Here is a 16,254-nt window from a genome sequence, read left to right as displayed (position 1 = left end):
ACACATCATCTCCCTAGAAACCACTTTTCTAGAGCTCTTTGACTTCTTTCTAAAAGTTTTGTCTTTCCGGTCATCTGATTGAAGAACCGAGACAGTAGGATTGATCCTCTCGGTGAGCTCTTCAATTTGGATCGATCAGTTTCTCCGTTCGTGTAAGTTAAGTTTTCGTTGTCTTTTTGGTCTTTTTCTGTTTTCTGTTGCATGTAAGCACTCTACTGCTTGCATGTGTCGTTTTATTCATCAATGAGTCTCTGCTGATCAGTGATCATAATGGTATGTCCTGATCGTTCTTGTGATGTTTCTATATGTAGATAGAGCATCATGTGGAGTTAGAGATGTTGACGTTTATAGAGTTGTTTAAGAAGGATACCAGGTAAGGGAAGTTAATGTCTGTTATGTTTCACAAACCTGTTAGGATTGTTATTATATGATTATTCTGTAATTAACTGATGTGTTTGATATGTGAATTGGGTTGTGATGTTTGAAAATGATAAATACTTAGGTTTTATCTGTTGCTTGAGAATAATTGTATGCTATGGGTGCAATTGGATGCAATTGGTGTGAATATTTTGATAGAATTAATGTTTGATACTCGAATGGTCTTTGGTGGAGGTTTTGGAGTGGTATGGATTGGTTGAATAGGTATAATTTTGCTTAAATCAGTTTCTGTAGAATTATGCATATTTGCTTACTCGCTGGGCGAGCCTACTCGCTGGGCGAATAAGTTGATCTGCAGAATTATGCAAAACACTGATCTGCAGAATTATGCAGATTCGCATACTCGTTGGGCGAGTGCTACTCGCTGGGCTAGCATGGGTCAGTGGCTAGGCTAGTGCTGCTCGCTAGGTGAATTTCCAAGTAAGAAACTTTAGACCTGGACAAGTGGCTGGGCGAGTGTACTAGCTGGGCGAGCATAAGCCAGTGGCTGGGCGAGTACTACTAGCTGGGCGAGTGAGTCAGAATCTGAAACTTGTATTTTTGGAGTTAAATTGGGTGGTATTTTAGTTCTCATAGAAGCTTTGTAATTATTATGAATGATGAGTATATGGTATGAGATTGTTTATATGAGATTGAGTTGAGATTGGTTGATGCTAACCCAAGGAGGATTAGCAGTGATTGTGGTAGTGTATGCATTGAGGTAGGGATTGTCTTGGCAATTATCCTGACGCTCTAATAACCATTCAAATTCTCAAGTAGAGAGGAATGGGGTATGTGGTGAGAGGAGAAGGAGGTCCTAGCCTAAGGGTTTTTCCTTGACCATAGGTGTTAACGGACTGACCTTGTATGTGGTAGAGTTTTGACTCTTAATCTGTCGCTTTGCAGAGCATGAGATGCCACTACAAGTGCATAACTGATTGGATCCGACCTTAATGCATGTATCCGGATTAGTTGAGTCGTAGTTTAGAAATATATGTGTGTGAATATATGCTTGTTTGTAGTTGTTAGATATATCAATATTATATTGTTTAAGAAAATTCTTTGAAAGTCATTAGCTTACCCTTCTTCTGTGTTTTTGTCTTGTGTTGTATGTTTTCCTTTTGCGATGATCACCTATTCGGTAGGTGGGAGCAGTGGTGGATGTAGTTTCAGAGACACCTCTGGAGGTTGAGGAGCCATCTTTTAGGTTGACGGAGGTCTCACTGGGAAGTTGTTGCAAGTAGTTAACTTGTGTTTAGAGTTAGAAATGTTTGGTATGTATAGTTGATATATTTATATAGTCTGATCATTTGTAAGACTGTATTAATATACTTTATACATTTGTTTATCTGTTTTGAACACTAAGGTGAAATATCCTATTTTATTAGTTTTAAGCTGTTAAAATTGGGATGTTACATATATGGAATTTATAAAATTATATATATGAAAAATAATTATAAAAGCACCTTTTTATTAGTTTTTAAAATGATTTAGTTATATATATAATAAGAATACTTGTAATCTTTTAAAATAAGATAAAACAAAAATAAGAATACTAGCTGCAGCATCGTCACTATGAAAATAAAAAACTTTGAAAAACTTTTTTTATAACCTATTTCATGTATTTCAAATTATTCTGAAAAACTCATTTTAAAAAAGAATTATGTAAGTTCTGAAAAGCTTATTCTAAAAAGCTTAATCTCGGAATATACAATCTACAAGTTATTTTTCGGAATATAAAAAAGTATTTTAATAAGATACATCCAATAAGATGGGGAAAATGGTGAATTTTCTGACTTCAGTCGAACCCTATTGATGTAGGATCATCACTTTAGCCAAATTTGCGACTTCCCATACTTGTATTAATTATATGAATTGATGTTAAATTGTACTGTATGAATTAAGAACTCTACATTTTTGGGCGTTGGTTTAAATTTCTAGGTCTGCCATGTATTAGTCGCAAAACAGAAAAAAAAAACTTTTTCATGTAATGACATTAAAATGTGAATATCTAAATTTTAGGAGTTACATTTAAGTTTAAATACTAATCTTTAACTTTTTTAATTTGTTTAATTTAGTTTTAATTGTTTTTTAATCAAATTGAATTTTTGTTAATTGAATTTTTTTTTTTAAATTTTTGTACCACCAAGCATCATTGAATTTTTTTAATCAAATACGATCTTGAATTTTTTTAATAATCATTGCACTACCAAGCATCGACCTTGCCCTCTCACTACTCATTAATTTCCTATTACTGTTCTTGATTATTACATTCTGCAGGGTTTTATTAGAAATCCCAGATCGTGTGCATTTTACTTCTTATTAACAAGGAAAAACAAAAAAGAAATTTTAAGAAGTGATGTTATAGAAAAGAAAAATAAATTAAAAGTTATTTCTACATTTGTTTTAACTCCCTTGGACCATTCTCGCTTCACCCCTTCCTTTCCCCTCTCTTTATTGTGTTTTTAATGTCTTTCTTTCATCGCTTAACTCCTTAAATTCCCTTTTGGATCTCCTAAATTATGATCATTAAAATAATTGGTTTCCATTATTTGGATAAGTTATATTCCTAAGGACTCAATTAACTTTGACCTCATACCACCCGACCATTAGTGGAACTACTTAATGACATAGGAGAGCCACGACTCTCCCAAAATTTTTGAAAATTATTTTTTACATATATTTATTTATTAAAATTATATTTATATATTATTTATATTAAGTTTATGTTATAAAAAATTATAATAAAAGATAAAATTAAAAGTTTAATGGAGATATTGATTTATAAAAGAGATTAGAGTTTTTTTTTTCTCGCTATAAGAACTTTTCATCATGCAAATTATCATGAAAGTGTGTGAGGAGAAATAAATACAAAGAGATAGATTAGAAAACAGAAGTTGAGGATCACATAGATTGAGATTCAAGTATATATTCTCGGATGATCTCTCATATATCAAGGTTAGTATCTTATTAGGATTTATATATGTTAAATTTATTATTCTTTTTAGGATGTTTCTTCCAAATTAAGTTTATCCCAAATTAGTATAAACCCTAATTATGATTTTAGGAATTTTTTTATGAAACTTGTATGAACCTTAATTATAATTTTTCCCTAAATTATTATAACCATTAATTATGAAATTTAGGGATTTTATGTTTTCTGCTGCCTATGGTAAATTTTTTGAAAGTTTTGAATTTATACAAAGTTGCTTATTTAATTAAAGTTGTATGAGTTTTGTTATGTTTTTGCATTGTGATAATTGTTATTTGTGAATATAAATTTTATCTTTTTTCTAAATAGGTGGGAGGTGATAAATTTATATTATAAAGATTATGAAAGAGTAAAAGAATTGATTCTTTTTTGGAGAGAGGAAGGTTTGTGATAAAGATGAAAAAAAAATAATCTATATTAACTAAACTTAAGAAATTTCATGAGCATCAAGAATTCAAGACAATGAAAAACAAATTTCTAAAGTTCCTAGAGTTACATATAATGAATGTAAAGATTCATTAGAACGCGATCCGGGAAAAACGTCCTTAAATTTGACAATACCCACCAAATCAAATTGATGAGGTATGAAGGGCTTATCAAAATGCTATTCATGGTTTGGTATCATGATGTAAGACCCATTTTTCCCCGCCCCTTTTATTTAAGAGCTGCCCCAGTCCATTGGGCCTAAGGGCTGGCCCAAAAGAGAAATCCTGAGCTAATCTGCCACCAACCCTAACCATTCTGCTCACTTTCGTAAAACAGATCCACTTCCTTGAGCCGCTGTCGTTTTCTTTTGCTAGGGTTTGGACCTTCACCGTCTCCATCAAGCTTGTTCGAACACATCCTTATTCCACCTAAGTTATTCCTCATCCAATACATTTCTTATGGTAACGTCGTTGTCTTGGGTCCATCTGAAGTCACTCTTAGTAACTTCGTTTTCTCTGTTCATTCATTCTCCAGCTCGCTAAACTACTCTAGGAGATGCGGTACTTCATTGTTCGTAGTTAGGACCCCTTCACTAGCTCATTTCCAGGTAAGGGAAGCTAGGGTTCATGTTTTAATTCACCCTTTACATGCTTTTGTGAAAATGCTTCTGTGAAAATGCATTGAGTGTTGTTGGGAATGAGTTCCTGGATGAAAACACGCAGAACAGTGGGAGAGAACTGATATTCTTGCCCAAGCGAGCTCGTCTTGCCTAGGCAAGAATAGCAGGAACTCGCTCAGTTTTCTGCTCGAGCGCTCGCCTAGGCGAGGGGCTATATTTTTTAGCGACGAACTGTCTCGCTCAGGCGAGACAGCCTCGCCTAAGCGAGAGCTCGCGAATTTCTCCAAGGCCATTGTTGTAGTCTCGCCTAAGCGAGAGTCTGCAGCTTGAGCGAGACCTAGCTTGGGTTTTTGCTATGCTTCATTTCATGAATATTGTTGGTTGTTTGATTGGTTGGTTCATTTATTTATTGTATAAAGGGGATGGATATGCATGTGCTATGTATGTTATGGGTGGGAGCTAATGAATTGGTGATGAGCTTGGCATGATATATGATTGATGGTTGGTCATGTATACTAAATGACATGTTAATGGTACGCATAGGAACTTCATGATTGGTTGATTATGTATGAGTAAGGTTTGTGTAGGAGGTAATCCCATGACTAGGGATGGCAACGGGTCGGGTCGGGCACGGATAGTGCCTACTCGCAACCCGACCCGCCAAAAACAATTCGCCCGTTACCCCACATTTACCCGCCGAGTATCCGCTTAAAAAATACCCGCAGATATTTTTAAAACCCGTGGGTATCCGTGGATACCCGATACCCGCAAATATTTAAAACAATATGTATTTTATAAATTTTTTAATATAAAATTATAAAAATAAAATATAAATTAAATTAAATTAAATTATAATTATAATTATAATTAAATTTGACATAATAAAATATACTATTACTTCTAATTTGAATTAAATTTAACTTAATAAAATATAAATTTAATTTTAATTTTAATTTTTTGCGGGTAACGGGTACCTGCGGGTACAGATAGTATGATACTCGTACCCGACCCGTTTATAAGCGGGTATTAAAATACCCGCTACCCGCTACTCGTGGGTAATAAATACCCACGGGTAGTAACTATCCGTCGCGGATTTTATCCGCGGATATCCGCGGACACGTGTATTTTTGCCATCCCTACCCATGACCCTTGTAGTGGGGCTCGTGGTGGTGCCTCATCATATGGACATAATTTCGTGGGCCCTTCTAGGGCGAGTTCACGGTGGTGCCTCAGTTATTGGACCTAATTCCATGAACCTCGAGGTAAGGGTTCACTGTGGTGCCTCAAGATCAGGACATAATTCCACGAGGGTAACGTGGTGGTGCCTCAAGGCCAGGACCTAATTCTATGAAGGCCACGTGGTGATGCCTCTTGTAAAGGTGTAATTCCGCGAAGGCCTCGTGGTGACGCCTCACTACTAGGACGTAATTCCACTGCCACGTGGTGGTGCCTCATTGAGCGTATCCGGATAGTCAAGTCTTGGTGTCTTATATGGTTTGGTACCTCATATGTGGATGTCTGCTATTTATGCTTGAATATGAAATTGTATGTTGAGTGTATGATATGAGAACTTTTTCACTAGCTTACCCTTTTGCTTGTTTGTATGATTGTGTGTGATTTCCTCCTTTGCGATGACCATCAACCTTGTTGATGTGAGCAGATGTGAGAACCCCTAGCAGTGGTAATGATAATAGAGATGTTGCGGTTTGGTGAAATCTTGGACGACTATCGGGCTCACTATGGGGGCCTCAGCTTTTGGAGTTTAGTAGTAGTAGTTTCTCTCGCACTTGACGAGACTTTGTACTCCGTTTAGGCCATGTGGAGCCTTTTCCTTTTTGTATGAATATGTTGGGGTACTGGGTACTCCATATTCTAGTTTTCCGCACTCTTTGGATATTTTATATGTGGCATTTTATTTAAATTTATTCTTATCCATTTAATTGGGACGTTACATTTATGGTATCAGAGCGATCGTTCCTTAGGATCTATGGTCTAGTGTGCCTGCTTATCTACCGTTGTGGCTTGTGTGTTGCTAGCTAAGCTCTAATCTAACCAAATCTAACTCTTGTTTTTCCTGTGTACCAGTGACATGGCACCTCAGCGTCGGAACTCTCTGCCTTCTCAAGGCGACGCACAAGATATCGCCAGGGCGATAAAAGCGATGGTGGCTGCTCTGACGCAATAGAGTACAACGATGATGCAACAACATGAAGCATCAATACAGTGACAGGCGACATCGCTTGAGCAACAGCAACTGGTAATGCAGCAGATGGAGGCTGCTAGGGTGGTTGTTGAGGACGCTCACAGACAGCACATGGAGGCCCTCCGTCAGTTGGAGGAAAACAGGACCACTGCCCCTATCCACGGTCCTAAACCAAGACCCCACCATCGGGAATGGAGTTTGGAAGACTTTCTGAAACACCATCCGACTAAGTTCAATGGGAAGACCAGTTCAGATGTCGCAGATCAGTGATTGAAAGACATCAAGAGAATCTTTGATGCTAAGATGTGCCCCGAGGAGAGTAGGTTGGCCTTTGCGGTGTACATGCTCATGGGTGAGGCTGAGCACTGGTGGATCAATATGAAATCCATCATGGAGGAGAGGTAGGAACCAATTACTTGGGATGTCTTCAGGAGAAAATTCCTTTCCGAGTACTTCCCCGACAGTTTCAAATATGCTAAAGAGGTGGAGTTTCTACAATTGACCTAAGGAAGCAAGTTTGTGGCTGAGTATGCAGAAAAGTTCAAACACCTCAATCGTTTCTACACCATGCCACTGGATGAAGAGTGGCGATGCAGGAAATTCGAGAACGGCCTCTGTGTAGACCTTCGTTTGATGGTGGCCCCACTATCCATCAAGGACTTTGCAGCCTTGGTGGAAAAGGCAAGGGTCATGAAGAAGATGAAGGTAGAGGTGGAAACTCAGCATCCATACCAGCTGAGAGTGGGAGGGCCGTCTGGGTCCAGGCATAGGCACGAAGAGAGGAGGAAACCCTATACTAGGCCTCATTTGCAGTCTCAGGGGTCTAGGGAGTCTTCTCCCCAGCAGAGCAAGATTCAGTGTTACCAGTGTGGGGGACCGTACAAGAGGAATGTTTGCCCCCAACTTGCAGGCTACAAGAGGTGCAACAATTGTGGCAAGGAAGACCACTTCGGCAGGGATTGCCCTACCCTCTCGAGGACAATGACGCGTACCCCAGCTTTAGCCCCAGCCCAGAACCAGTAGAGGAGGGGAGGCAACAAGCCTTAGGCATCGGGCAGAGTATACACCATGATTGGAGCGGAGGCAGTAGGCTCAGGTAACCTGGTTATAGGTCATTGTATGATAGCTGGAAAATCTTGTTGTGTGCTATATGACTCTGGAGTGACACATTCATTTGTGTCAGATGCATGTGTGAAAAAGTTGAGTCTGCCGGTGTGTGAGCTATAGTGTGAACTTGTGGTGTCTACTCCGCCATCGGGTTTGGTCAGGACGTCGTCCTTGTGCGCTAGGTGTCCGGTGGAGGTAGAAGGACGGAGATACAAAGTGAATCTGATCTGCCTACCTTTACAAGAGTTGGAAGTGATCTTGGGGATGGATTGGCTCTCTGCCAATCGCATCCTTATAGATTGCCGAGAGAAAAGGTTGTTGTTTCCCAACTCAGAGAAGCCTGAGTTGTTATCATCCCAGGGAGTTATGAGGGAGATTCAGAGGGGTGCGCAGTGCTTCATAATTTTCACTCACCTAGAGCTGGAAAAGGAGGAAGGGACATCGACCATACTAGTAGTACACGAGTTCGAGGATGTATTCCCAGATGAAGTACTAGGGTTGCCTCCCAATAGAGAAGTGGAGTTCTCTATTGACTTGGTACTAGGAACTGGACCAGTGTCGATGGCTCCATACCGTATGACCCTGGCAGAGTTGGTGGAACTCAAGAAGCAGATAGAGGATTGACTAGGGAAGCAGTTCACCCGACCCAGTACCTCGCCTTGGGGAGCACTGATACTGTTGGTGAAGAAGAAGGATGGGAGTTCACGTCTGTGCGTGGACTATCGGCAGCTGAACAAGATGACCATCAAGAACAGGTACCCCCTTTCGAGAATAGATGACTTGATGGATCAGTTGCATGGGTCATCGGTATTCTCGAAGATTGATTTGCGGTCAGGTTATCAACAAATATTGGTAAAGGCGGATGATGTGCAGAAGACGACCTTCAGGTCTCGGTATGGACACTACGAGTATGTGGTCATGCCTTTTGGTGTGACCAATGCTCCAGCGGTGTTCATGGACTACATGAACCGGATATTCAGACCGTTCCTAGATAAGTTTGTCGTAGTCTTCATAAACGACATCCTTATCTATTCCAGGACTCAGGAAGAGCATGTCGAGCACCTGAGGCTAGTGCTAGGTATTCTGAGGGAGAAACAACTATATGCTAAACTGTCCAAGTGGGAATTTTGGTTGGATGAAGTGCAATTCTTAGGACATGTGATATCCGTCCAGGGGATAGCAGTGGATCCAGCGAAGGTTGATGCAATGGTTAAGTGGGAAAGTCCCAAGTCAGCAACCAAAATCAGAAGTTTCGTGGGATTGGCCGGCTACTATAGGAGATTCATAGAGGGATTCTCCAAGATAGTGGCACCTTTGACATAACTCACACTGAAGGACCAACCTTTCACCTGGACAGATAAGTGTGAGGAAAGCTTCCAAGAGCTTAAGCGGAGGTTGACGAGTGCTCCAATCCTAGTAATCCCCGATGTTGGAAAACCCTTTGAAGTTTACTATGATGCCTCTCATCTAGGGTTGGGTCGTGTGTTGATGTAGGACAAGAAGGCAGTGGCCTACGCTTCGAGACAACTCAAGGTGCATGAGAGAAACTACCCCACTTATGACTTGGAGTTGGCGGCTATTGTGTTTGCCTTGAAGATCTGGAGGCACTACCTCTACGGTGCCCAGTTCTGTGTATTCAGTGACCACAAGAGCCTCAAGTATCTATTTGATCAGAAGGAGTTGAATGTGAGGCAAAGAAGATGGATGGAATTCTTGAAGGATTATGACTTTGAACTTTTATATCATCCAGGGAAGGCGAATGTAGTAGCTGATACTCTGAGTAGGAAGACGGTGCATACTACACACCTCATGATCAAGGAGAGGGAACTGTTGGAGAAGTTCAGAGACATGAAGCTGCATGTAGAGTTGGAATCAGGATTCATTAGATGTAGTAACCTGACTATATCTAGTGACTTTCTTGACTCAGTTAGAGAAAGACAGTTGTTGGATGCTAGTCTAAACAGAGTTAGGGAGCAACTTGGGTTAGAGGAGACAAGGGATTTCGCCTTGGGTAATGACAGCATACTACGGTTTCAGGGCAAAGTGTGTGTGCCTGAAGATGTTGAGGTAAAGAAGCTAATCCTAGAGGAAGGACACAAAAGTTGACTTAGTTTGCACATGGGCATGACTAAGATGTACCAAGACCTCAAGGAAAACTTCTGGTGGTAGGGTATGAAGAAGGAAGTAACACAGTTTGTATCTACATGTCTGACCTGTCAGAAGACAAAGGTTGAACATCAGAGACCCGGTGGGATTCTACAACCCCTGGAAATACCAGTGTGGAAATGGGATAGTATCTCAATGGATTTCGTGACCCACTTGCCCAAAACTTTTAGAGGGCATGACACTATCTGGGTCATAGTGGATCAACTGACCAAGAGTGCACATTTCTTGGCGATGAACCTGAGGATGTCTATGGTTAAGTTGGCGCAGTTGTACATCAAGGAGATTGTGAGGTTGCATAGGGTGCCTTCAAGCATTGTATCAGACAAGGATCCACGGTTCACATCACGGTTTTGGTAGACCTTGCAAAGTGCTCTGGGAAGCAAACTCACGATGAGTTCAGCCTATCATCCTCAGACAGATGGTTAGTCTGAGAGGACAATCCAGTCACTTGAGGACTTGCTACGAACCTACATACTGGATCACTTGGGCGCTTGGGATAAAGTGTTACCATTGATTGAGTTCACCTACAACAATAGTTTCCATGCAAGCATTGGGATGACACCATATGAAGCTCTTTATGGCCGAAAGTGTAGGACTCCCTTGTGTTGGTATCAGGATGGGGAGGTAGTGTTACTTGGACCAGAGTTGTTGGAGCAGACCACCGAGAAGGTGAGGTTAGTGAGGGACAAGATGCAGGCTTCACAGAGCAGACAAAAGGCTTATGCAGACCGTAGGAGGAAGCCCTTGGAATTCGAGGCTGGAGATCACGTGTTCTTGAGGGTGACCTGAACCACTAGTGTGGGAAAGACTCTCCATTCAAGAAAGCTTTCTCCTAAGTTCCTTGGCCCCTATCAAATCTCGAGGAGGATTGGACCGGTGGCTTATGAGATACCCTTGCCCCCTCAGTTGGTAAATCTTCACCCAGTCTTGCACGTGTCGCAGTTGAGGAAGTATGTCTTTGATCCCTCTCATGTGCTAGAAGTAGAGGATGTATAGATCCGAGAGGATCTCATTGTGGAAGTACCACCAGTGGCTTTAGAGGGTAGCAAAGTTGAAGAACGCCGGGGAAAACCTGTCAGCCTGGTCAAGGTTATATGGGATCGGAGAACAGGCGATTCGACTTGGGAGTTGGAGGAGGATATGAGGAAGTTGCATCCACATCTTTTTTGCCTGGTGAGTCTTTATTTTCGAGGTCGAAAATTTTGTTGTTCGGGAGAATATAAGACCCATTTTTCCCCGCCCCTTTTATTTAAGGGCTGCCCCAATCCATTGGGCCTAAGGGTTGGCCCAAAAGAGAAATCCTGAGCTAATCTGCCACCAACCCTAACCATTCTGCTCACTTTCGTAAAACAGACCCACTTCCTTGAGCCGCTGTGATGAGTTCAAATTTTTGCCCTCATTTAATATTTAAATTTGGGGATTTAATTGAATTTTCTGTGCTTAAAGATTGATTTAATTAGGATTTGTGATTATTGGATTTATTGAGTAAGTTTGGTAAAAGTGGCGTAAAAATTGATTTTAGTTGCATAAAATATTATTGGATATTCTAACGTTTGTTAATGCAGCTGGAATTTATTTTTGGTCAATTAATAGTGTGATTTTAAAATATTCAAAGTTACAAAATAAGTCCAAAATCAAGAAATTCTGAAAAAGAATAAATCAGGAGCTAAATGCACCCCCAGTTTTTACTTGCACACCCCTTCTAAAGTAGACCACCAAACAAAAGCCTGTTCTGCACCCCAGTTTTCACTAAGTTGCACCCCTCCTACCACTTAAACTCCACTCAACCAGATCATGCCATGTGGCAATCCTCACCTTTTAAAATTAGCCAACCATAAGCCGTCACGTGTCATAATCCTCCACTCACCCAATTGACCACTCAGATCTTGCCACGTCATCATCTTCATCTCCCAAAAACCCTAACCCTAATTTCAACCACCATGACCACCCTCCACACAGCCGCCGCCGCCAATCTCGCCGGCCACCGCGGCGCGCCACCACCAGAGGAGAAGAGAAGCTGCAACCACCGCGCCTGCACCTGCGAATCCTTCACGCTGCCGCCGCACCTCCTCACTTCGCCGGAGCACCACCGCAACAGCAACGCCATCTTCTTCTCGCGTCCAGCAGCTCCGCGCGCCACCACCATCGTCATCTCTGCAGCAGCGCCACCATCATCGCGAAACCACCGCGAGTTCTTCTTCCTCACACAGCAGCCACCGCAGTGCACCTCCGGCCGCCATAGTTCGCGAACCAGCGCCATCCCGCAGCCAGCCACCGCGCCGTCACGAACCACCATCGCGCCTCCGTCTTCTCTGCACCTCACGCTGCTGCACTGCACGAACCAGTTCACCTCCTCACTTCGCCGGCGACGCACCAGAAACCACGGCAACCACACCTCCATCTTCTCGCGCAGACCACCACCACGAACAGCAACGCCTCTGCACCTTGCGCCACCATCTTCCTCACCGTTTCGCATCGCACACCGTGAAGCTTAATCCGCACAACCATGGCAGCAGCCCCGTCACGCACAGCAGCACTCGTCGGAGAAGGAGGAGCGCGCCTGCAACCTTCATTCGCGCCACCACGCCGGAAAACGGCAGCAGCCGCCGTCAGCCGCGCAGCCAAGGAAGAGTGTGAGAGAGAAACCCTAGTTCTGGAGAGAGACGCGCCACGTGTCAGGCTGCTATTGGACAGTCAAACTGGTCAACTGGTCAACTCTGGTCAACTGGTCAAAGTCAGCAGTCAACTCTGGTCAAAACTGCAAATATGGTTAAATGAGAATGGCAAAATTGGAAATTAGACAGCAATTAAGTTGCTAATTAATTAAATAAAAATAAAAGATTTTAGCAACTGACAGATAAAGCCCAAAGTCCAGTGGAAGCCTATATAAAGAGACTTAAGGGAGCAGAAGAGGGGGAACTGACGATTTACAGCTGACAGCTTAGACACTTAGAACTCTCTGGTTTTGGCAGATAGCATCTCCACCACATCTCTCATTCTTTCTTTTATTTTCTTTCATTCATATCATCATGTATTTCATCAAAGCCATGGAGGGCTAAGCTTTAAGGGTTGATTCCACTGTAATTTCTTAAATGGATTCTGAGGTTAGATGAATTTATATGTTTTGTTATTTTGATTATTGTTGTGTTTTTTTTGTTTATCTATGTCCTTTGCTTCTTAATCGAATAGAAAATAATGATTTTAAATCTACATGCATGCTAATCATATGAGTTAAAAGGTTTTTAAATTAAATTGAGACTTTACTTTGATTTTGTTTAGAAACTTTCATTTGATTAAATAAGTTTTTGCCAATAATTGAGACTTTAATTTGATTAGAGGTAATTACTTTAACTAAAATTAGTCAAGACTTTACTTTGATTAATTAAGTTTTCTATTTGGTAAAGAAACAAAGGAATAGACATGATTAGGCATAGTAAAATTAATTGAGACTGTACTTTGATTGAATTTACTATGGATAATCTAACAATTCTCACTTTTGATTGAGACTGTACTTTGATTAAAAGTGAGGATGCCAACAAATGAATTGAGTCTTTACATTGATTTATTTGTAAATCAACAACAATAATTAATTTAACAATAATCTCTAGATAACCAATGAAGAATCTGATTTAGAAAAAGCAGTGGAATTGACCTATTTACTATTACTGTGTTTACAATCTTCCGTGTCATTTTCTTTTGCATATCAAAACCCCCTATTTTTATAGTTGCTAGTTTTAAATTGCATTTTTGAGAATCAAATATTTGAGATCAATTCCGTATTCGTTGTGAGACGACTCAGGGTTATCTTAACCGTAACTATTTTCTTCACTACAAATTGGCAATACTGAAGTTGCTAAAGTAGTGGTAATTTGATCGCCTAACGACAGCGATATCAAATTTGGCGCCGTTGCCGGGGAATACGGTTAGTATTTCTTTTATTTTGATTCAGTTTTTATTTATTTATTTTATTTTATTTTATTTTTATTTTTATTTCATTTTTATTTTTTATTTATTTTACGCATATACGTTTGATATAGTTTGTTATTTTGTAGTCTTTAGTTTTCTGTTAATATACTCCAAGCAAAGTTCTATTTTTGTTTTGATTAAGAATTTCTTTTAAGAAATTTTTGAGACTAGTTTGGAAAACTCTGTCTAGGAAAGACTTGGTATTTAAGTTGTCCATTGTGACGCACCTCTCTTTCCTGGGAGTAGACCCAACGACATCTTAACTCATTTCTTTCTTGAAATCTTTCTCCAAAACAAGAATAGGAAGAAAAAAAAACACACAGGGAAACATTTTCAGGTGGACTTGCATAGTGCATGACTCGGGCCAATCCGGGTCAATTTTATCAACTTGATTCAGAACTTGAAAGGAACTTGCGTAAATCACGTAGGAGACTTGAACTCAGGTGTTCTACTGAAGGAGCACCATCATCATCTGAACCTACCACTGAAAGTGTACCGCTAGAATCACCTCCGGTGATTAACATATCTTCTGATCCATCACCTGAACCAGAAATTCAAGAAGATAGAATGGAAGAAAGAACAATAAGAGAGTTGGCTTCACCGGATGCAGCAATTACACAAAACATGTGCATCCAATATCCAGATGGAGAATGTGAGCTTAAGTCTGGGTTAATCCATCTTTTACCCAAATTCCATGGATTAGCAGGAGAAGACCCGTACCATCATTTGAAGGAATTTCATGTTGTTTGTTCATCCATGAGACCTACAACAGTGACAGAGGAACATATCAAGCTTAAGGCTTTTCCATTCTCATTGCAAGATGTCGCTAAGAATTGGTTATACTGCCTTCCGCCAGGATCCATCAATACCTGGGAGACTCTGAAAAGATTATTTTTGGAAAAGTTTTTTCCAGCATCTAGAGTTGCTGCTATTCGCAAAGATATTTATGGGATAAGGCAACAAGAAAGAGAAAGTCTTCACGAGTATTGGGAGAGATTCAAAAAGTTGTGTGCTTCCTGTCCTCATCACCAAATAAACGAGCATCTCCTCATTCAATACTTTTATGAGGGATTGAGTATCATGGATAGACAAATGATAGATGCTGCAAGTGGAGGGTCATTGGTGGACAAAACGCCAACAAATGCAAGACAATTGATTGAAACTATGGCGTCAAACCATCAACAATTTTCCACAAGGAGTAATTCTATAACTCTATTGAAGGGAACCCATGGAGTAGAAGCTTCATATGTTGCAGATCACAAGAAATTAGAAGGGAAGTTGGATGACTTAGCAGCCATGGTAAGGACCTTGACAGACTTACAGAAAAAGCCTATCCCTTCTACTTTATGTGGAATTTGTGCTTCTACTAATCATCCTACAGAGGCTTGTTCTATGTTAAAAGAGACAGGGACGTTAGACAATGAACAAACTCAGGCATATGCTGCAAACATCTATGGCAATAATAGACCACCTCGGCAGCAATACAACCATGATTTGTCCTCCAACAAGTACAACCCAGATTGGAAGGAATATCCCAGCCAGAAATGGGGAAATCAACAGCCTCAACACCAACAAGTCTATGTTCCACCTCAACAGAGGCAACAACCACAACCAGCTGCAACCTCTGGTGATTCAAACATGGAGGCAATGATGAAAATGATGGCTGACATGATGAAGGGACAAATCAATGAGTTGAAACAGACGATGGAAGCAACCAATCAAAATTTACAGAACCAGATTGGACAAATGGCAAATGAGTTAAATCAGATGAAGTCTCAACAAGGCTCAAGCAATTTGCCTGCACAAACTGTAATCAACCCGAGAAATGTAAGTGCTATTACTTTAAGATCGGGTAAGCAAATACAAGGTCTTGGGGATGCCCAAGAAGATGAAGATAAGGACAATGAAGTTGTACCTAATGATGAAAGAGGAAGATCAGATGAAGCAACACAAGTAACATCTGAGATGCCTACACCTAGTGATAACTCCAGGTTGGTATCCCCTAATACTTCCTCTGAAAATCCTTCTCCTTATTCTCCTCCTCCTCCCTATCCAAACCGTTTGAAACCAAAAACTAAAAAGATGGTGGAGTTAGACAAAGAAATCCTGAATACTTTCAAGAAAGTGGAGATAAACATTCCTTTGTTGGATGCTGTGAGACAAATTCCTAAATACGCCAAGTTTCTCAAAGAATTATGTACACATAAAAGGCGTATTATGGACAAAGAGGTAGTGAACATGGGAAGAAACGTCTCTAGCTTAATCAAGAAGCCTGCAGTCAGAATGCCGCAAAAGTGTAAGGATCCAGGTATGTTTTCTGTTCCCTGCATTATAGGAAGTACTAAGTTTGACAATGCT

Source organism: Vigna unguiculata, chromosome 8 (genome assembly GCF_037176805.1).
Source record: "Vigna unguiculata cultivar grain cowpea cultivar isolate G323 ecotype 2 chromosome 8, ASM3717680v1, whole genome shotgun sequence".
NCBI classification, from domain to species: Eukaryota; Viridiplantae; Streptophyta; class Magnoliopsida; order Fabales; family Fabaceae; genus Vigna; species Vigna unguiculata.
The sequence above is the reverse complement of the archived record's forward strand: the minus strand, read 5'-3'. Positions refer to the sequence as shown.